Genomic DNA, 23384 nt, shown 5'->3' with positions numbered 1-23384 from the left:
CCCGCGCCCTTGGAGCCGCTGCCCCGGGACCGGGTCTGGCCCTGCGAGCCCGCTTGGGTCGCTCCGACACGCCGAGGGCGAGGGGCAGCCAGGGCACTGCCTCCCGCGTTGTGCCACTGCCGGCCCATCCTGCTCTGTCCTCTAGTGGTAGCGGATGAGGGTTGGCTGCGGGAGGACCTGCAGGCTGGGAAGCTGAGGTGAGACTTCTTGGTCATGCCTGGTCCTGCCTCTCCGCCCCTCAGGGACCCCTCGGGTGCTGCCTGGGCAGATCCGAAGTGATCACTTGGTTTTCCCGCAGGTGGAGCCAGCGCATTCCTGGGCACTCCAGACCAGGGCTTGTAGTGCCGGGGGTCACTCAGGAAAAAGGCAACCTCGGAAATACCAGGCAAACCCAGAACACAGGCTGCTTTGTGGCGTGTTGGGATAAATGAGAATTTTTTGGGGCATCAGGAGGGATTTATTCACTGAAAGGGTTGTCAAGCATTGGAACAGGCTGCCCAGGGAGGTGGTGAAGTCACCATCCCTGGAGGTGTTGGGGAAAAGATGATGTGGAGCACAGTGTCGTGGTCTAGTTGACAGGATGGTTTTTCATTACAGGTTGGACTCAGAGGTCTTTTCCAACCTAATTGATTCTGTGATTGTCTTATTCAGATTGTCCTTGTGGCTTCCTACTCAAACGCTAGCGTTGTGCTAAAGCAGCTGAGGAAAAACTGGCTGTGATCGACCTGGAAATAGCACTTTGTGCATGCCAGCTAGTTCAGTGCAAGATACTAATCATGATGTTACATATGCATGACAACACTTGTTCTGACCAAGAGAGCTTTTTATGAAACACTGAAATCTTGTATTAAAAAAAAAGCGCCAACACCACTGAAGTGCATCTGTCTTCAGGGTAGGACATGGCTGCTACATGACAGAGAGCAGCAGTGCTATTTGCTGGCAAAAACGAAGGCTGGGCAGCAGCACCATTTATTAGACATATAGACTGAATTTTCATTTTGACTAAATACCCTCTGCTGACTGAAATTTTGCTAGAACGGCGGGAGTGCAGATGTGTGCCACACAAGCAGTGATAATACTGATACCTAATTAGTGTGTTTCATTTTTCTTTCAAACATCCCCCTCCCCCCCTTTCTTAATTTTTACTGTGGGAGATAGCATGTGTTGGTAACAGCATCACTCTCATTTTATGTCTAGAGAAAAATGAGGGACAGCTGGACTCTTTTCTGCTTCCCAATGTGGTACTTGACTCTATGCAACAGAGTCTGTACTTCAGAACCCAAAGGAGCCAGAGCCAGAACTCCCATCTCCAAGCTGAGACACTGTGAGATAACTGCTTTCCAAGTCAGAAGGCAGTAAAGAAGCTGAGTTGGACCCAGCCAGCAGCCCTGGAGAAGCACAACATCAGGGGGAGAGGGAAAATGAAAAAGTGGGAGAATGTTATTTTTTCCCATCTTAGACAGAAGACTTGATTAGTGAGTGTAAACACAATCTAAAAATGCATAGAGGTTTGAAGAAACCCATCTGTTATGGTTTACAATGGGCTGAAATAGCCATTAGTTCTACAGAAAGCATTTTCTCCTTCACAAAGGTGAGTATTGATTCAGGCGAGGACTGTCAATTCTCACATACACTTCTCTACAGAGAGACAAACGTGCAGCATTTTGTGGGCAGATGACTGTGACCTTTGTTGTCACATCTTTTGGGAAGACAGAAAAGGGGAACTGGCTCCTCCCTTACAAGCAAACCCCCATTCCCACCATTGCAAGCAGCAGTTTTCAATTCATGCATTACTCCTCCTGGCACCCCTAAGTCCAGCAAGCTGATAACCTCATTATGCCTGTTACCTGGTCTTGAGTCACCTGGTTCTGCCCTCAGCTGGCACCTTTTCTTCATCCATCCCTGTTATGTCTTCATTTCCTATGTAATGTCATTCACGTCATCTATGTGCTAATGCAAGAAAGAAAAACTTCCTTTTCCTCTGCAAATTTATGGTATTTTTCTTCTTGAAACATGAAGGACAGATCTGGGGGTTTTTCACATGCAATGACATCAGCTTCCGTGATTTAGAATATTCACGGACAAGAGTACGAGTTTGAATTTCTCCATATCAAGCAGCTGCTACTGTCAACATGCATATCCAAGCTGGAAATCAAAAGTTTTTAGCTTTGAGAGCATATTATGGAACACACCTCCTGCAAGAAAGGTGGGAGGAAAAGAATGAAATGATTTTCAGTAGGCTCTGGAATGGGATGGTCTAACAGAAAGCCTGTGAGAGAAAGGTGCAGGATGCGATGACATACAGGCGGGCACCAAGTAACATATCCAGTAATGAGTCTGTATATGGTCCTGGTGAGACCCTGCTCAGTGTCCCTGATTGTGCTGTCCCTACTGCGTCCTTGCAGCCAAAATGAGTGACAAAGTGGTGTTAGAAATGAAAAATACACAAGTGTCAGCCTTAAAGGAACATTCAGGAGACACTGCACTATGTGTCCAGAGGCAGGATCAGATTCACTGATGCCACTCAAGCAGTTGTTTTCCTTACCCGTGCATAACACAGCAGGAATGCTGCTCCTCAGCACCTGTTACACTGCTCATTGACTGGCAGCAGGGAAGGTTTGTCTCCTCTCTGTAACCTAATTGAGCTTGTTACATCTTGGCCTATTCTCAGCACACATGGGGAGCAATTGATCAGCATCTTCTAACAACCTTATGTATTTGAGGTTCATTATCATATGCCCTCTTCAGTTTTCTTCCTGTTAGGCTCAGTCCTCTTCTTTCAATCCTGTGCATTTTGCACCTCTTATAGTGTTTGTAACCATTCTCCCATCCAAACCTAGACATCCTATCTAACTTGGGTGTATTGAAAAAGCAAAAAATTATCCCCTTTGTCTTATAGGCGGTATGCCCTACTGATGCAGAAGGAAATTTGTCTTTTAATTCAATACTTTCACAATGGCAATTCATATATGGTTCACAGCCCTGTAACTTCTCAATGTTTCCTCAGTGCTGAAGTCTAGGTAGGTGTTACCCTATACACTATTACCCAATTTCTTTATTGGTGCATTTAATTTCTTCCCCTTCTCAGTTCAGTATTTTGCATCAGTTTTATGAAATTTTAGCTGGCTGAATGTGAGCTATTTCTCCATTTTGCTAAAATATTTTTTCCCTATTGTGCCTTCTTGCATGATCTTCCAACTATGAAGCCAACTATGCATTTTATAAATATACTTTATTTGATTATCCAAGTCACTGGAGAAACCAGTTGATAGATCTGTTCTTTGTAAGTCCTCCTGATCTGATGATAAACTACTGATAACTAGTTTCAGAGTGTATACTATGACAAATATTGTTTCAAAAACCTTACTACACATTAGGATAGTCTGCATTGCTGGGCTTGCTCTCTCTACTATTTCAGTTACTGTGACAAAGAAAGCTAAACAGTTTGCATTATTTGTTCTTGGTTTTTCTCTGCTGGCTTTTTTGAATTACCTGATTATCTTTAAGTGATAACAAATTGATTATTTAATAATTTTTTCCACATTTATTGAGGAGACGGGAAAGTAATGACTGAGGAATCAAAGTTTTCAGGAAGGTTTAGGAGCACTTGCTGATTTTTATCGGGGCAGTGCTGACTTTGAGGGTAATTTAATAGAACAGACATTAAGTCTTCACTACTAATTAAGTCTTTACTAGTAAATTAAGCAACATCAGGAAACGTTCCTAGAATACAAACTCAATCATCAGATTTAAGTGTCAGCATACCCCCAAATGATTTTATTTGGTCCCACTAGGACTGTTCCAGACAATTTCCAGGCATGATTTGGGAGTTATAGGCAGAGGACCATTCCCAATGGGCTGCTCAATGAGGTCATGGTTTCAGAGGTGAAGAGAGTTTAATACTATGGATGTGAGCCATTTGGTGCTGGTTTACAGGATGTATCTAGGACAATGTTCTTGGGCACTCCTGATTTACTACCTTCCTACCTCTTTTTGCATTCTCCATCTGCAAGATTCACTGTGCTTTGTAAGGACAAATGAATCAGTCCTCTGACAAGTCTGAGAGGAAGCTGAGGCCAGATGTCTCGCTTTATTGATGTGAGGCAGTATCTGACCCAATCTTCACAGCAATGAAGTGGCTGGGCTAGCACTGAATCAGGGGCCTGACCTCTTATGCTTGGCTATTCCATGGGCAGCAGCCCTTTGTGTCCCAAGCACATCCTTCCCCAGCTTGTTAGGCAATGTCTCAATGGGCCATGAGAGAGGAGGGGACCTTCCAGGAACCTTCTGAGAACAGGTGTCCCCCAGCACAGTAAGTGTCCAGCTCTAGCCCAGTGTTATGTCTTCTCTCCCTGGCCACTGGGGGCGCAGAAGGAAGGAGATCTCTGTGCTGTGTCGATGGAGAAGCATCTCTGCAGGGAAAAGCAGAGGTGAGAGCAGGCAGGGTGAGCTGGCCTCTGTCTGTATACTTGCACCTGTAAAGAGATGGAGGGAAGCATCTTGATGCTGAAGGCAGCCAGGAATGGGGAATCCCTGGGACATGATGACTCCCAACACATTGGAATAAGTAGATTTCTCTGGGGCAGAGGTTGTGTGTTCACCTCCTGGGGGAAACAAAAACTAAGTGCAAACAAGGCAGACAACAAGCTGAGACGTGCTGTGAGCTAGAACTCAGCTATGGAGCTTAATTATTCCCCCACTTCCCTCTTGTAGGACCAACATATAAATTCCCTGCCTTCTCCCCAAGCTCTATAAGCAGGGATGAAATTGCCTCTTTGCAATGATGACCAGGGGACAAAAATTCCAGTGCAGACATGTCTGCCCCTACCAGCAAAGACAGTAAAATTAAACTCCACCAGGGAGCAGAAGAGCAACAAAAAGCACTGTCAGATTTCAGATGTTTGAAAGATGCTTCTGTAGTGTGGGATGTTTATTTCCTCTGGGAAGATAAATATTGAGAATCCAATGGACTGCATCTTCAGTTTGCGTGCATCATGTTCTCTGCTTCCACCTTGATGGGCTTCACACACATTCTGGGAACAGCTTGAGATGATAGAATTAATTAAATGAAATTAATCAAAACAACCTACCGGAGACAAAACTGGCATCGGTGAAATGCAGAGTTGGACCAAGAAGGGATTCTGTAGTTCAGGCTGATGCCTGCCCTCATCAATAGATTCTGTTTGGATGAAAGCCTGTGTCACATACAGCTCAGTCAAACATGAGGGGCTCTCAGGAGCTGTGTGTCTCATGCGAGAGCACGTCTGTCCATGCAGTGCAGTAATTGTGCTGGGAACAGATGGAGTCCTGCTTTGCACAGAGCCAGGCACAGCGTGGAATCTCAGATCTCGCTTTGATGCTGAATGAAGCTGAACTCCAAATCGTGGTGTGTTAATGCAGAGGACGCAGGAGAACTGGAGCAATGGCTTTTAGAGATGTGATCTAAGAGGGTTCCATGGGTCCAGTGGATGTGTCCCACTCTGCAGACCTGGAAACAGAGGTACAGATTTGCCCAAATGGATTACAGAAATTGGAGATTCCCTTCTGATTTAGTCTCTGCCCATTACCCCAGCACATGTCAACCCAGCTGTTCTTATGCCAGGTACCAGTTTGGAGGCATTCTTTTGGGTCTGTCCCAGTAATTTTTGTTCTATGCTTTATGAAAGTATTTCTGTCCTTCCCCAAACCACACTGCATCATCTTGAGGATCTAAGAAATTGTGTAGGCAGGGTTTCTATCTATTGAGCAAGGATAACAGCGCAGTTACAAGAGAGAAAAAAAATCTATTTGAGTGTGAAGTGGTCAGATATATTGTGGGGATGGGTCCCTTATAAATATCTGAGACTAGAGAGAGAGACCCAAGCAGCTTTATGAAGTGCTGTGTTATTGGGGCCACAACCCTGTGCCTGAGTTTATTCTGCAGCCAGCAGAGATGCATCCATCACAGGGACAGGCAGCGTGATGCAGAGGCAGTGCAGGTCCTGCGGCTTGCCTGGGGAGTCACGGGGAGGGAGCTGTGTATTTCTGAATCAGGGCACGGCTGAGAAGAGCAGCGTGCCCTGCTTCTAACACTTGCCAAGTATCAGGGCGGGGAAAACGTGGCCATCACAGTTACCCCAGACAAGTTTGCTTCTGATGTGCTTGAGGGATCTTGAAGTGTCTCTTGAGGAGAACCCCCTGAGCTCCCCTGCCAGTTCAAAATTAAGTGACTTGGCTTTATACAATATTTTTAAATCGGGGTCCCTCAGCTATGTTCAGAACCTGAGCCCTTTCTTGGAGATTTATACCCTTGAATAGGCTTCAGGGAACCAGAAAGTACTTACTTGGCAAGTAGGCTGCAGAGATTTAGGGTGGCAAGATGGGCCTGGCGATGCAGAGCTCACACATTGCATCTGTAGTCCTGTGCTGGGGTTCTGGTTTCTGGCTCAGTCACCTGGTGCGCAGCGTCTCTGTGACTGCCCTTGTCACCCCATTCTCACCTGCTCTACTTCCTTGCCTGTCTCTTAGGAGATAATGGGCAGGTGGCAAATCCTCCTCTGTTCCCATCCTGACTTTTCTACTCAATTTATGTGTGGCATTCCCTCATCTCCTTGTCCCAGGGGCATTAAGATCTCCGGTTTCAGATGACAGTGCTGTAAAAGGCATGAGGAAGCTGAATTACATCTGCTGTTTGTCAAAAGCACCATATTCTCTATTCAGATCCCATTGGGAACTTGTCCTACAAGGTTCCAGGTGCTGTTAGAGTAGTGAAGTGTTCAAGGATTGTGTAGTTTTGCTGACAGAGGCAGGAGAAACCAAATCTGTACCTCTCCCCACATTCTGCAGGCCTGTCATGTGGCAGAGAGGCTGCTGAGTGCTGTGGCCAATCCTCACGGAGCTGTCAGTTGTTATGAGAGAGGACAGCCATGTAAATGTATTCCCTGGCTCATGCACCTTGCTGTGCAGTCAGACTGACTCCATCCTCGTCTGCAGGGACAGTGAGGGACTTGTCCTCTAGCGTGCCCTGTGGTTTTCTGGACAGTGAGATGTTTTTTGAAAAGAAAGTGCCTAATATTTATGCTCAGCACTGTCCTTCCCAGACACCCTCCTGCTTCAAAGCCCCTTTTGTTCATCCTCGTGGTCATCAGGCCCTTGTACTCCAGGGAGAACATGGGTTGACCCCTTGCTTCTCTTTTTCCCTGGGGTAATGGGAGAGAGGCTTGTAAGGACAGGGGGTGCTTCGGGCTCCCTGAAGTGGGAGAATAGAGAAGTTTGCTCCTACACAAAGATCTCTGCAAATGGGAGATGAAAGCCCTGTGCATCCCTGCATGCTCTTGTTTAGGTAGAAAGACAATGATTAGATCCTTCCAGGTCTTTGCTGAGCTCCAAGGGAACGTGCGGCTCACTGCCTCTGATCCGGAGGTTAGTAGGGAGTCTGAAAATAGCATTATTTCTCCTGCTATCATTTCTGCTTTCTCAAATGACTTACTGGGTGATTGGTGGAGACAAATGCTCCAAAAATGGGAACCTGGCAAGAACTCTGAATGCCCCCAAGTCTGAGATGACCAGAGAGCTGAAATCAGACAGACAGACACGCGCACACATCATTAGCTGCTAGCCTGCATGTGAAATCAATTGAGATTTCCTGAGCTGGGATCCAGCTGGCACCCTAATGAAGACTTCCTTTCGTTCTTGCAAGCAGACAATAAAAAACAACCCTGATACACCCCCAGCTTTCCCAGCCATTTTTGTTATATAAGTAGTCTGGGTCTTGATCAGTGGTTCTTTAATTATCTCTGTGCACCCACATAAATATACTGTGTGTGTGTTCACACAAAATCCATCTATTTATCCACCCCACAAACCATTTTGCTGGAAGACAGCATGGTCTCCTGAATTTTTTATGGCTCTGCTTAGGTTGGAAACAATCCAAAGGTCAAACACTGTGCTGTATCTCCAGTCACCTTGTCAGTCAGCACTGAGCATGGGTCTCTGATACTTTCTGAATCTCCGGATCGCCCACAGGGCACTAAATTACAGCTATTACACTGCAATTCACTGTACAATTTTATTCTTTGATACACTACCTGCCTTTGTCTATCTGCATAGCAGCGAGAGCAGTATGCATTATTTACCAGGCTAAGTACACTGCTGCTGCGACTGAGGGGAAAAAAATAAGAGAACAGGAACAGGCTTGAAATATAAAAAGATGGCACAAATACAGATTCCTGGGAAATGGTTTCACAGTTATGTAAAACTTTCTGAAATTTTGCAGTGCCTTTTGTTCCCTTCGCAGAGGTGTCAGTGGCCTCCCAAAGTTCTTTAGGAAGAACAGAGGTTCTATGGCAGATGGGAAGTCCAGTCTGTCCAGTGCCCTGGCTTCAGGAGGACCTATGGCAAGTGCTGGGCCTGGTGGAGAAGAATAGTGAAAAGCACACAATGAGGAGAGCAAGATGCTGCTCCTCTCCTCATGGGATACTCCAGGCCCTTAAAGTTGCCCTGTGTTTCTTCTATTTTGTTCAGAAATCCTTCTGGGCACTAAGAAGCCATTCCTATGTTACTTCAGTTGATATGTTCCAGCCTTTCTTCAACCTAGCTATGGTTTGTATTCCCTCCAGGTTGTCCCTTTGCACCTTGAACCTACTGGGGCAGGGATCTGGGGAATAAAATCAGTTTCAGAAGATTTCCATTCAGTGCAGAGGTCATCAAAAAAGTGCTTCCTTTACTTTGACAGCCTGAGAAAATCAGGTTTTGCTGCCCTGCATTGGCTGCTGTGTCCTTCGGGCTTCGTTCCAGGGCAGGAGTCTGTCTGCCAGGCAGCTTTTGGAACGTGCCTGGGTGGAGCTGGCTGGGTGATGCTGCCCCTGGCTGACCTGCTGGGAGGCAGCTCCAGGCCTCCCTGTAGTGTAAACAGCTGGTGGAGGTGACAAGGCAGAGCTGGCCAAATCCTGGCAGGAAGGCAGGAGTGAGTGGCAGAGCCAAGGCCAGCCCAGAAAGGGTGAGCCTGGGGATATGGAGGTTTGCTGTTTCCACCTGGTGAGAGGAGGTGGGATGTGCACGGTCACCCACTTGTTTCTTCTCTTCCCTGCAGATATTCCCTTCATTTGCCCCTCATCATCTGGCAGCAACAGCCTGACCAACTTTCTGTGTCTCTGGTTTAGGCACTGCACAGAGCAATGGTCAGATATCACCTTATCCATCAGATTGTGAGTACATTGGGTGCTAATCCTGCAGGGAGAGTGAAAGCAGCTCTGCACAAGCCATCTGAAGGAAGAATTGAGTGAAGTCATGCACTCAGGCCAGCTCCTGGTCTTTTATTTGTTGAGATAAGCTGCAGACAGAGTGGTTTTAAATCTAGTCTGTGGTCTGGAGTTTGCTTACTGTTTGAATGTCTTGAGGTAGACTTGGAGGGGAGAGAGAGCTGGGGCTCTGATTAGTGCAGAGCTGGTTGAAACAGCATCATCTTGTATTGTGGCAGTCACTGTTCTGATTGTTTCCACTCTCCCCAGTGACTGGAGCCTTATTCACTTTCTATCTGCTTTTCATCTCACCTGGTCCCATTATTGCTCAGCAATATGAAGTAGATTGCAGGTTGCTTTCTCTCTTTGGCCCCCAAAGCAGTCCTTACAGGAGATGTATTTCTGATTGAAATTCTCCCTGTCAATTGCTACAGGGGTGGTTCCTACACAGCATGAAGACAATTCTTGTAAAATTGCTAGGAAGGGATGGCTGTGTTTCCATGAGGCTCAGACCCCCACTTCCTTCCTTTTCCTGGCAATGCAATAGTGTCCCCATTTTAGAGATGCTTTGCACCCCCTTCAGCTTTTGGAGGCTCCTGAAGTGGGAGCATCAAAGCAACCCATGGAGGAATGTCCCCAACCCTCTCCCTTCAACAAGCAAGACTGCAGGCTGGGACATCCCAGATAGGCATCATCCTGAAATCACTGCTGAGAGCTGAGTGTTTTCCCTTTCTCTGATGAGATAAACCAGTCCTGGGTGAACCCCAAAGCCTGTGTTTCTGAAACACAAACCTTCAATTGTCTTCATGTCCCTTGTGGGGAGCTGGGCTCAGGCCACCAGCTGTGGGCTGTGCTGGGCAATGTTGCTCTCCATTGGGCCTGAACAGTTCTGACTATGGGAACAGGAATTGAACCCACACCTGAATGAGCTACAGCTCCCTTGCTGAGAGCCCATTCCACCCTCTCAGCGTTTGTTCCACACTGACAGTGTATTTTTTAGCCCAGTCAAAGTGTGTTCAATTATGAAAATTCTGACCATGTGAACCTGTGCATACGGGTTAAACACAGCCTGGGATGGGGTCCTGTGTGCAAGCTGTGCTGGAGGAATGCAGGAGCTTCCTTCTTGTTGCTGGTTCTGGAGACTGCTCTGGCAGAGCAATGTGGATATAGTCCAAGAGATTCTTTAGTTCAGCTGGGAGGTGGTTCAGGAACAGTTTTATGTGTTCCTGCCTTGTTTCAAGGGTGACATTTCAACCATCAGGATGCTGGTGTGAAAAGGGACTTCCCTGGGCTGTGACGATTTCCTTCTGGGCACAGCAGAGGCTGTAGCTGTGTGAAGCAGACTAATAACCTTATTACCTTCTCCTCTCAGACTGTCTGTCTGATGAATGTAAAGAGGTGAAACATCAGCATCGTTTTCTCCATCCCATCCTTCATCTGACATTATCTGCTTTTGTCTCAGACCTGAGAAAAGCTTTAAGTGTCCAAAAGCTCATCTGTCTTTTCCAGTTAGAGCAGCTGGAAAACTGATTCTCCAGCCTCACTTATTAGGGATAAAGCAGCTGTCCTGGTTGGGCTGATTCCTCTCCCAGGAAAAATATGGCACCTCCATGCTCTTCTGATGGGTCTGAACGTGAACCAAGCTTGCACATTGAGATGAGGCCAGATACAGCTGCCTGTGCTGCTCCAGGTTGTGTCTCACAGCCATTGCCTTGGCTGGGGATGTGGCATTGGCAGGCAGAAGGGACACCAGGGTGTGGGGGAAAGAGGCCACAGCACAAGGTTTGCATTTTCTTTTCTAATTTTCTTTTCTAATTTTCTTTTCTAATTTGGAATTTGAGCTGTGTGTGGCACATGCAGGTGGGATTTAAATGCTTTTGATAACTTTACAAAAGGACTCCACTGTTCCTAGATTTCACTACCAGGAAAGAGGAAGCAAGTAGACAGGCAAAGCTGCTTTGTGTACCAGCTGCTGCTAAGACTGACAAACATGGCTTAGCCACATTTTGCTCCCAGGTAGAGAGGACTCAGGTGTTTTCCACACATATTCATCCCTGCAGTTTAACTCAAGAAGAGAGTTCTTTCTCTTGGCTGTCATGCAGCCCAGCAAACACCATGCCTCACTGACCTCACTTGCATTCCAGATGCTCTTTTAAAGGCTTTATGGATAAACTGACCTGTATCTTACTGAAACATATTTAGATCTTGGCCTGGAACGCCAGTGTCTGATGTTTTCAGACTGATGTAAATTCCTTTAAAGAAGGACCCATGCTGGGGCTGAAGATGTTGAAGTACCATGAAAATGTGAGGCCCCAGAGCACTCCTGTCACTTTGCTTCTGTGATGTTTCTTCCCATGCAGGGCAATTTGAAGATGGAGGTCATGTTGTTCCCTCTCTGAAAAAACATGCTCTTCCCCTGCTTCACATTTTGGACTCTGAAGGTCTCTGCCAGCAGCAGAACTTTTAAGGAACTAGAGACAAGGAGCCTAGGAAGAGGTCCTATTTCTCCTGGAATTTCCCACGTGCATTTCCTACACTTCCCATGAGAGGGTGCTGAAGGCAGCACTTTATGTGCAGGCTGTCCTGACTTTGGGCAGCCCTGGCAGCTGACAGCTTTGTTCACTCTGTTTCATGACACCTTTTCACCCTCTTCCAAGAGCTCTATGCCCACTGGTAAACCCAGTGTGTGGGCAAGAAAGAGAGTGTGATAGAAAATCCAGATTTTGGCAGCCCTAACTCTGTGTGGAGCCTGGCTGCTTTTCCCTGGCTGTCCTGAGGGACTGTGGGGGTAGTGGAGAATGCAGTTGACCTGATGGCAGGGTGAGAGATGGACAGGGACATCAGTGGCCGTGAACCCCTTGGCTCTGTGCTTCCCCACCACAGGGGCAGAGGATTCCTGTGGAACACAGAGTGCTGCAGAGCCTGGCTGCAGGAGTCCCTAACACCCAGTGCCAGGTGCCTGGAGGAGCCTAGGGTTTGGTTGGGACCTTCTGTGTCCTTGTCTCTGCTGAGAGAACTGCTTTTTCTCCAGCAGACATATGTTTGGCATATGAAGGAAGCAAAGACCCATTCCATGAACTGCATTGAGGCAAAGCTCCTTCAAACTTCAAAAATGCTCATCAGGAGACCTGACTTTTGAATTAGCAAGAACAGTGGTTTTGTGACTTCTTTCACAGTCCCTGAGTGGCTGTGAGCCCTGAAATCAGCAGGGACCCCAGGCTGTCATTTGAAAGTCCTGACAGTAGCAAAGTGGTAACAGAAACACTCTGGATAATCTTATTGGAGAAACCCTCAGAAGAATTCAGTTCAGAGACTGGTATTAGCTAATTTCTGCTTTCCTGTGCCCTTTATTAGGAGCCTGGAAGCAGACACCTCCTCCCTTTGAAATGTCTCCTGACTCTCCCCCTCTAGTCTCCATCTCCTGTCACCAGCAGCCCAGGTACCTCCAGGGAAGTGAACAGAAAAGCTGTGCATGGCAGATCAGCAGGCTTGGTAAGAGAGCAGACACCAGGAGCTGGTAGCAGTTCAGTTCAGTTCAGAGGTTAATATTCCATATGGGAGCGCTCTAGGAACACAACGTGCACAATACCTGCCGTGAAAGAAAAATTTACTCAGCAGGATGGTAGTTGCAGTTCATGAGGAGCCAACCCCTCATTAATTTTGTGCTGTGTGTAAAATAAAGCTGTTAATGATATTTAGTCCTTCTTTTGCATCTTCCCTTTGAGGAGCTTGAAAGCATTTTGCAGGCACTAATTAGTAATTGGTTGCCTGGGAAAAGACAGAAAAGACTCCTTGGGAAAAGACAGAAAAACTTAATCTTTTATGTGGGGGCCTGAATATATATTGTATTGTAAGACCTGTGTGGGTCCGAGTTGCTCCAAACGAGCTGCAGCTGCAGGGTCCTTAGTTGGGCAGAAGCTGTAGCTCGTGAAGGTAACTGAAATAAATAGGGGTGGGTCGAGAGCCCAGGAGGAGCCCCTGAGAAGACAGGAAGGACTGTGCTGCAGAGAATGGAGCAGAACAACACTGCAGTGAAGATTACAACACTTTTATACCTGGGGAAACTGAGGAAGAAGGACAAGACATTTCCTACATGAGCCCAGGAGAGCACAAAGCAGCAGGTAACTAGGCTGGAGACACAGTGGGGGTGTCTGTGTGTGTGTAAAACAGCCAGCCCTGTTCACTCAGAGCAGGCCAATGAGGGAACACAGGACAGACAGCACAGGGCAATCTGCAGCCATTGCAGGGTTTGCAGAAGCAGCTTGCAGGACCGTAGGAAATCCTGACCCTTGCTGTTCTGCCTGGAAGCAGAAATGGGTAAAACTTTTTCTTTTGTCTGTTGAAAGGCAGGCTGAGTACCCACCAGAATGCTTTGGAAGCTTCTCTGCTGAGGGTCAAAGAAGAAAAGAGGAGTGAGGAAGTGAAGATGCCCCTGTGTCACTGGGTGGCTGATGCCTCTTCAGAGTTTGTTTGTGCAAGCTTTTCAGATCAGAAGATCATGACTTTCCAGTGTGTTTCTATTTGCTGGGCTGCAAACCCAGCACATTCAATAGCAGACAAGCAACAGTCAAATTTCCCTTGTTCTATCTAGCAAAGACACCAAAAGGAGTGCTTTTAATTGGAAGAGGTCTGGGAGAAGGACTTTATCCTCCAGGTGACCAGGCACTGCTCTTTAGTGGGGTTGGGTGTACTTGAGTTTGACTCAGCCTGTGCTTCAGCCTGCGTGTGAGAGGGATGTGTGGATAGGTCACAGGCAATGACTCTTTTGTGGCCACACTGGAGATCTTGTCCAGCTGTGGAAACAGTCGCACACATTAGGCATTGAAGTCCACTCCCCTGCTCCTCTCCACTAAGCTCTGCTCCTCACTGCCAGCTGGGATGATTTATGTCTCCTGCAGAAATATTCCCAGCATTTTATTCTTGGTTTTCTTGCCTCTGCAGTGACAGGCTTGGTGTTTCCCTCCTGCCCTTTTAATGAGCACTGCTTCTGCAGGAGCTGTTCTCCAGGGGTTCTGCTCCAGTATGCTCAAGATGTAGCATAAACCCTGCTATGAAGGACAGTGGGATTTTGAACACAGAAGGAAGATGGGAAGTTATTTATTTTACTTTTTTTGCAGTCTTATCTAAGTTCAGTAAAGGTGACTTTTAATCCAGGGAAAAGGCTAGCTGTCCTCTACTTTATTCAAGTGAGAAGAGATTCTCTTGGAACAGTGTATTTTCTACTTAGAAAAATATTTGTCAATTATTGTTATTAAGGCCTGGTGAATGCATGGCAGCTACTGTGTGAAATGAGTTTGGCAAGCTTATTTCACGTCCTAGACTGTAAAGTATAGGTGTCAGAATCCAGGAGCTGTCTCTTGCCTGGCTGTGGCCACTAAAGAATTCAACAGCCTTTGAGATCTGGGACCTTAAGAACTGCCAAATCAATTGCAAGGCAGGAGAGGAGCAGGCAGTGTTCTTTCTCAGCATCTCTGCAGAAAAATTACAGGCTTTCTGGAGGTTTCAGCTGGCTGCCTTTCTCTGGGGCTACACAAGAAAGTGAGGAAGAGGCATTTCAAGGTCTGACAGGCACAATCTGTAAGCAGTTCACTGACACCGTGCCTCTGCTACCGTTTTAAAAAGGTTGACTGACTATGGGTTAATTGCTGCTGAAAAGCCTCCCCCAGGCAGCTCTTACCCTAATGTAGCAACAGCATGGCTGCAATATCCTCTGATCCATTAGAGCCTTATCTGGAGTTCTTTATTCATCTTCTAAAATCCTTCTAATTCATGTCTTCCCAGAAGAGGATCAGCCATCTTCTGACTTCATCCTGCTTAGCCATGTGTATAATCACCTAAAGTAATTCACGAAAACAGTCCTGATACCTTGCTGCATGGGTAATAAAAATCCACTTTATCCTCCACAGGAAGAACTTCTTTATCTCTTTCTTCCTTTTTCTTCAGACAGATTAATAATTTCCTGGGTTTATCACAACCCTCATGGGTGCCAGACAATTCCTCATGCCTGGTATAGACTGTACTGTTCTTTGATGCTAAGTTCAGCATCACTTCCAGTATTTTAGCACTCCATCACAAACAGTTGCTTACTCTTTGCTGTGCATTCTGCTCTCAGTTCTTTCCTATTTTTCCCCCTCTAGTATCACATAGATTTGTTTTAATCTCTGGGGATATGACTTGGATATCCCTCAAAAATACCTGGGAACGAGGGCTACTGAGTGCAGTTGTGCATGGTGCATGAGAGTGAGCGAGCATCTGCCACTCACCTGGACCTGCAAGGACAAGTTGACTGGTACCTCCCTCACCTGGACTCACAGGGCCCTGGATTAGGCATCTTGGCTTTCTGATAGGGAGAAAGTTTCTGCTAACACAGCCTTCTTTTAGGGCTAGTGCATCCACTTCAGCCTCTGCAATCCTCCCTTGAGGGCAGGAAACACTGCCTGAAACACAGCCTCTCCTCTCACCAGCTTCTCATTTATCACTTGTCCAATGCAAGATCCAGGAGCTCATCAAGCTGTGCTGATGTTCAAAAGAGAAGCCATGTGTTCTTCACACATTGTGTAGTTAAGCAGTAGAAGTTCTTGGCACAGGGTGTTGCATATGATTAAACTATACTTATGTTCAGGAGAGAACTGGATAGGCTCCTGGTGGCTAGATGGGCTTTGGTGGCACTGAGCCAGTTTCAGGGTTTTTCTTAGAGTTCTTGACCCAAAAGGGAAATGGGTTCAGCTCCTTGTGGTGTGCTTGGGATGATCAAGCCCAAATCCCAACAGGAGCCACCTGGCTGAACACCAAGGCTGGTGGCATTCCCCAGGCCTTCTCTGGGGAGGGAAGAAGGAGCCAGACGTGGGTTTGCCATGTCTTGGCTGTGCCTGTACCTGCTGAGCTGAGCTAGCATTGCAGGCAGAGCAGCAGCAGGGTTTCCCCCAGCTGTGCCTGCACAGTGGCTGGCTCTGGCAGCATGCTCTGAGCAGGCCTAGCAAGGGAAGCAGGCAGCTGGAGGGTTGCCTGGTTGATGTATTGCAATGCACTTAGCTACTCAGGGAGCAATAATTGTGCCTTATAGGCCCTGCAGGGATGTTTTAAGCGTTTGCATTTTGTGCTCACACAGGCTGCTTAATTCACATGTTAATTTTTCAGGTCCAAATGGAGATGATTTTCACCTACCTGCTTCCTTGGTGTGTTGGGCTGCCTCTGAGGCAATCTTAATGAAGCCTTTTGTATTCTTGGGATGAAGATGATCCACAGAGAGAAGAGTTAACGTGATCACTCCTAGGCAGGGGAAGGTGGCTGCAGAATGAAGGCCTGAGAGATTGGTTACAGGTTTTCCCCTTGGGACAGATGGCAAGCCACATTCCTCTGCCACACTCACTTCTGCTGGGAAGAAGGGATAATGCAACATGCCTCATGGAGAACCATCAGTGCTGATCTCAGTGACCAGCAGTAAGTCAAGCTGAGCTTTTCTGAGTGAGAGGTAAATACTGAATGTAAAATGGCACTGAGACAAGGCCAGTCTCCTCTGTAAATCTCTTAAAGAATCACTAGCACCTAAGTATTTACTCTCCAGCTTCAGGTTGGCATAATTATTTTATAACTGGTTTTTCTATGAAAATACTGAAGTTATGGGTGATGTCAAGATGATTAACTGAAAACCAGCCAACTCTTCTGCCAAGGAGGCATTCTTTGGTCAGATTTGCAAGAGCTAAAACAATAGCCTCATCTGGCAGAATGCAGAAAGCAGGCTGAATTCTCCTTTCCTGCAGAGAGATATTAAGCTGCTGCTTTGGCCTTGGGAGCCGGCAGATGGTTGAACAATGCAGGGATGGAAATGGAAAGCAACTAAAATCCTTTCTACCAGACTGCTGGAATTATCATACAAGAGCATCTCTGGTGTCCCTCTGACTAGTTTCTGTCCTCTCTCTCTCTTCCCAGCTAGAGAGTTATAGAGAAGGTGGCAGCCACTGTGGTGAACATCTGCAATTTAGAACAGAAAGCATGCCCAGGAGACATCTCCCCTTTCCCCTCCTAGTCAAGCAGCAGAGGTTCTCACTGGGCCTGGAGGAGTTAAAATTCTTTCCACAGAGATTTTATTCTGTCAAGTGTAACGGTGAATATTTTCATTATTCATATCAATGGCTTTTTCTCTTCTGAATGCTGCTAAGCCTCCGTCCTCAGTAAAATCACATGGCAGTGAACTTTGCAGGTTAAGTATTCATTGTCTAAAAATAGTTTTTCCTTTTATCAGTTCAAAATTCATTGCCTTTCATTCTAATTACATGTCCTCTCTTCTGGTATTATTGGGCAGCCTATATGAGGGAACAATTTACTTCTGCCTGTCCAGGGGTTATTTTCTACCAATTTTTCCCATCCCTTGCATTCATCTTCTTTCTATATTACACCACCTCAATCTCCCTATCTGTCCCCATCAGAGGGCTCTACTGTCTTCTAATCGTTTTTGCCACGCTCTCTGTTTCCTACTGTGTCATTTGGCAGAGCTGTCATAGACAAAGCCAAAGATGGGACTCACCCTTGTGTGTCCCATGCTTCAATCCCAGAGCCAAATAGGGCTGCTCTTGGGTGACACAGTGGCAGAGCAGGCACAGGCCATTATCACAGAATCTTCTGAGTTGGAACTAATCCCAGGTTCCACGAGGATCATCAGGGTCGACTTTTAAGTGAATAGCCCATATGGGGATTGAACCAACAACCTTGGTGTTTTTAGTACCAGGCTCCACCAACAGAGCTAGTCTGGGTCTATCAGGTTTTGTTGTTTGTATCTCATTCTCTATGCACCCAAATGCTGTCTTGGCCTTGACAGCGCACAGGCCAGAGGGCATTTGCCTTGTGGACACCCTTTGGGGTGCCACATGTGGCAAGGAAAGATGATTCCTGTCAGCCTTGCTTGTGTTGGTCATTAAGAGCCCTGCATCATCCCAGCTGTGGTCCCCCTCACACATCACAAGGCAAGAGGCAGCTACAAAATGAGCTGGCTTCAAAGTTATGATGCTATAATTACTTTGTCGTTGTTGAATTTCCTTTTATCTGGGCTTTTAAAGTGCTTAGCAAATGCAACTTCCTGCTTCTGTTTCTGTAATCATGTGGTTTGAAAATCCATAGAGAGATGAGACAAGCTGAGATACTCAGGAAATGGTATGCCACCAGGAAGTGAGGATTTGAGACTCCCCCTTTCCCTGTCCTTTGAGTAGTATAACATTTATGGGAGAAATGTAGATTGATAGCACAGGCTCAACTGGCTTTCCATGTCTTCCTCCAGGACAGGTGAACACAGACACTTTTGTGTGATCTTGAAGAGGTGGCAAAGGTGCGCTTGTAATAGAGCTACACAAAGGGAGGAGGAGAATGCTGAAGACTCCTTGGGCTGTGATCATTTGTTAATTCTATTGCCCATACAGCTGCTGCTACCTGTGAAATCATTCACCAGATTGACCACTGATTGTGTTTCAGCAGTTCTTTGAACCTGTTTTTGATCTTCAGTAGCTGCTTACATCTTGCTTTTGACTGCTTTGCTTTCAAATAGTGCCAGTCAGCTTGAGGAGTGTAGATGGAGGGGTTTTGACAGTCCAAATAAACCACCTCACTTTTCCTTTATCTGCTGTTTTGCTGACATGCACAAAGCATTCTAGAAGTTGTGTGAGGCATGAATACTTTTGCTGAAGCAGTGTTGGCTTGTTCCTGTAATATCACCACTGTCATCTAGATGTTTTATTCTTTAAGTTTTAATTATCTTTTCAGCTAATTTGCCTAGTTCAGAGTAAGGCTCATTGGTCTGTAATTCCCAGGATCATCACTAATGCCAGTTTTAAAGATAGGTTTGCTTTTACTGCCCTCTAATCCTCCTTCTATACAGTAGCTTATTTTAATGAAATATCGCAAGCATTAGAAGACTTGGATAAAGCACTGGGGCTCTGTGCCTTCCTGATGTCTGGATGCATTAGGTTGTTCTGGCATCTGCTCTCTGAGCTTCTCAATCCTTTGCAATCCCTTTTCCATTTTGCTCAAAAAGAGTGATCTTGGACGGGCCTCATCCTCTTGCTCCCCTGTCCTCCTAGAGTGTGCTGGGAGGGATGCTGAGGAGAGACCACCTTCTTTTCCTGCAGTGTCTTTCCTTGCTCTAGCAATCTCTCTCAGACTTTTGCAGCTGACTCCTGGTGGTGCTCCCTGCTCCTGGCAGTGCCTTGAACAGAGATTTCCCAGCCATTTTGATCCATGGACTGACAGCTGTGGTCCCTCTGTGGTGGTGCAAGTCCCCAGCAGATGTAAGGCCTCAGGTGGCCAGTGTGCACTCCTTACCCCTCTTTACTTCCTCAAAGAGAGCAAAAAGGCTCTGGGGGGAAACTGCCTTGTTGCAAATCTCGTTTTACCAAGGCTGAGTTTCTGCTGTCACTTCATGGTTCTCTGCAACCTTTTGGGGCTAGCATTTCCTCATGTCAGCTCCCCCACAACAGCAGAACTGCTGTGGGCTTGTCACAAGGCAGGATCTGCATTTCAGACAATGGAAGCAAAAAGAGGATAATGTGCTTTCATCACTTTCTGGGTCTTCAGGCTGCTGCTGTCTTGTTTCTTGCTTCCTTCAGTAGTGCTGAGTTCTCATGAGTTGAGGTGAAGAGCCGCACACAAGAAAAGGCTTCATGATTTGAAGCCTGCAGGGTTTGGTGCCTGACTCATGTGAAGGGCTGAAGGGCTTGCTGGGGTTCTAAGCCAGGACAAAGGCTGTGCTGTGAGTGCTTGGGGGGTAAGACAGAAGTCTTTCCTCCTGGGGACTCGAGGTGATCCATGGTACCTCCAAGGCCAGGTGCAGGAGGCTAAAGAAGCTTTGCATGGTTCACATCAGGGTTTAGCAGAGGCTGTTGTTGCCCAGCTTCCCTCAGCACACAAAGGGATGATACACATGCTGAGGCCTTGTGAATAACCTCACTGGTGAACAAAGCCTGGAGCAGATCTCTTAGTAAAGCTGGATCCTTTATGAGGCATAAGGGGAGGCAGGTACACTGCTTTTTCTTTCACCTCCTCCCATGCTGTTCTTTTCAACTAGGATTGATTTATTTACATAAGAATGACATTTAAGGGCAATCTGTTCACATTTGGTACATAGCAATTTATAACCCATATCTGCACCTTGTTTAATCTTGCTGCTCTAAAGCAAGTCTCTTTATCATCAGCTGGAAGGCTCAGTAAGTGAAATGATACATCTTTGCTCATTAAAAACACAACTCCCTTTCTTTGTGATGAGTATGTAGCATAAAATATTTTAGCATCCCATTTGCTTTTCATTTTCTCATGCTCACTATCTGTCAAATGGCTCTTTTGCCTTTTAATATACTGATTTTGTATATGTATGCATCTGCCTTTCAACAGCCTTTTCCATTTCTGTAAAGTGCTATGTCAGAAATCACAGATCTGATGGTGGTTTAAAGGCAGTGACTTGGGTGACCTCTTGCTGAATTTTCTGCTAGCCTTTCCTGGTAATGTCACACCTAGGGACTTCAGTAAATGTGCCTGAGACCTGAGTGAGTGTGTCTGAGGATGACATCTAAGCATAAACTCAATCTTGCTGGCACAGGATAAGCTGTGGTGACTAATAGCACATCTAAATCACACCCTGATCATCAGCAGTGTCAAACCTCTGTGTCCAGTGCTGTCTGGAGATGGGGCAAATGTGGTTTAATGGTATCATCTGCTGTTCCACAGGAGGCAACCTGCTGATAGCTTGGATTGTCTAATGATTAGCAGTGGGATGGAGAAGACACCAACTGTTCTGTGCCAAACAGGGGCTCGGCAATCCCATTTCAGCCAGAATAAGTGGAGTAAAGGCAGCCAGCACTGTCTGGAGGAAAATGCCACACAGTGAGCCATGCATCTCTGCAAGCTGCATAGGCAAAGGTAAGATTTAGTTGCTGAAGTATAGATGGATGCTTGAGCTGTTTGACTCACCTTGGGGCATCCAGGGTGTTCTCACTGGACCCAGAGCCCCCTGAGGAGCAGCTGAGGGGGGCTGGAAGTCCACAGAGTCATTGTGCTAGAGTGGTGAATAGCTCAACCATGTGGGAAACATGTTAACTTGGACTCTTACTCTGGATTCAGACTGATTTTGAGATGGGAGAATGAGTGGTCACAGACATTGATATAATGACAGAAGGCATTTGTAGAATCTCAGGGTATCAACTCAGACAATGGTATCTGAAAATCTTCACCCTGCTCCATTGTGTCAAATGGGTTTGGATGTGGAGAGGAAAAGATTTTTTTAAAAATGCACATTTGGAAGCTCTTAAACTTAAACAAGAGAGTCCTTATCAATGCCAATAGAAACATAGATTTTTGCAGGCACTGAACAAGGATCAGAATCTGCTTCTTTTCTCAACAGGATTCTAGTTCAGAAGGGGGGAAAAAGCCATAAAATAGTGTCATGTTCTGATATCCTCAGCGAAGTGCCAGATACCTTTTGTATACCCATCCACCTAATCCCTGCACAGAGTCAGTGTCCCGAGGACATATAGTGATGACACAGCTTCTGGAGAGATACTTTATGGACTTGCTTTCTGTGTGTGCGTAGAAAATAATCTGGCAGCAACATGTGAGAAACCTGCTTGGGTAGCTAAGGGACAAATGAGGACAGTGTGTTTAATTTTAACTGTCGATGCTACATGCTGTCCTCATTTGTTCCTCAGCCAAGCTACTAGCATGCTTTTCTCTTAATTTGATCTACTACTCCTAACCTACTTTATTTCTAGCACAACCTTTTACCACAACAGTTACCTATCTGCCAGCTGCACAAACATTCTTACTGCAGGGAATAAAATAAAATAAAACATCTCCTTCTGTGCTGGAGCTCCTGAAAGGCCTAGACCAAACCTGTGGGTGATGCCTGTAGGGAAAGCAGCCCTGATGCCACCTGGAAGAGGCTCTGAGCATCTTGCACCCTCTGGGCATAAGCCACTGGAGGCTGCTGCCATCTCATTCCCACTCTGGCCCTTCTCAATTTGCTTTTCAGCTTGAAGCAGCTGTATTACACCATCAGTATGTTCTCCCTCTTTAGATGACCAGCTGAGAGAGAGCATTAGGTACCAGGCAGTCAGTGATCACATCAGAGTGGAAGCAGACTTCAAAGGCTGGATGTGGTCAGCGTGGGTAATTTGCATTTCCAAGCTCTGAAAGACTTGCATGCAAATGAAAAGCATATGGCATGGAGCTTTGATGCATCCTTCAAACTGTGAATAACACCTGATTAGAGATTAGCAAAAGGTAGGATCTCTAGTGAATAAGGGTGATAAGTGTTCTCTGGGCATGGACTTGGCCACGTCTGACCTCAGCAATATTTAAAACTTTTGGGCCACTTGTGAAGGATGGACAAATTAGCAGAGGTAAAGGGAAAAGGTCATACAATGAAACATGAGTTTTGCTCTTGGCAGATCAAGACAGATCAATCTGATATCTTTCTTTGAGAAGACAAAAGAGATGTGGAAGATCTATTTATTCTTCAAATACAATTTTGATAGGATGCCACTGAGAAACCAGTGGAACTGAAGTATTTGGAAATCAGTAGAGCTGACAAGGTAAAAAACTAGCTGAACAGGAAATGACAGCAGAGAGTATTTCACAAGAGTGTACTGACCAGGCTTAAGGGTGTAGAGATGTTCCTTAGGGATGAATCTAAGGACTGGTCTAATGTTTCCATGAACAGAAACAGTGGTGTCCTCTGGTAGAAATTGATACTTATGGAAGGGTAGGGGAATCAACAGGGCAGAAAAAGATCAGAATATCATGCAGAAGAAATTAGGTTACTTTCAAGTCTAGAGAAGTTTACAGTCTACTGCTACTAATTGCAGTGTCAGAAAGTCTGAGAAAATGCATATGAAAAGCTCAGCTATTGGCTGGGGGCTGTGTCCTTGAAAGAGTCATGAAGACAGAGATCCTTGGAGGGCTGCTGCATCATATTGGTGTCAAAAATGAAGATTGGTTTCTCACATGTATCTGAAAGGAAGGTGCAATGAAAGCAGAACAAGGCACTTTTCAGTCATGCTCAGTGGCAGGACAAGAGTGGGAGCAAGCTGGAGCACAGGAGGCTCTTGAATTGCAGGAAACACTTCTTTGCTGTGATAGTGACCAAAAAGTGGCACAGATTTCCAGAGATGTGGTGGAGCCTCTATTGCA

The 23384-nt window shown here is 46.1% G+C and overlaps 1 long non-coding RNA gene across 2 annotated transcripts in view; it reads left to right on the top strand.

Moving 5' to 3' along the window:
• Window positions 1-57: 57 nt before the first annotated feature.
• Window positions 58-23384, top strand: part of LOC141728653 (uncharacterized) — a 110737-nt gene continuing 87410 nt past the window's right edge. The window contains exons 1-3 of one of the 2 annotated variants that reach the window (XR_012579793.1): window positions 59-197; window positions 16356-16658; window positions 20925-21116. This is a non-coding gene — a long non-coding RNA (uncharacterized LOC141728653). Of the gene's footprint in view, window positions 198-16355; window positions 16659-20924; window positions 21117-23384 lie in introns of both variants that reach the window. The other variant, XR_012579792.1, reaches the window with a different exon arrangement.

This window comes from Zonotrichia albicollis, chromosome 3 (genome assembly GCF_047830755.1).
Source record: "Zonotrichia albicollis isolate bZonAlb1 chromosome 3, bZonAlb1.hap1, whole genome shotgun sequence".
Lineage (NCBI taxonomy): Eukaryota > Metazoa > Chordata > Aves > Passeriformes > Passerellidae > Zonotrichia > Zonotrichia albicollis.
Note: the sequence above shows the minus strand (reverse complement) of the source record. Positions and strands in the feature narration are given on the sequence as shown.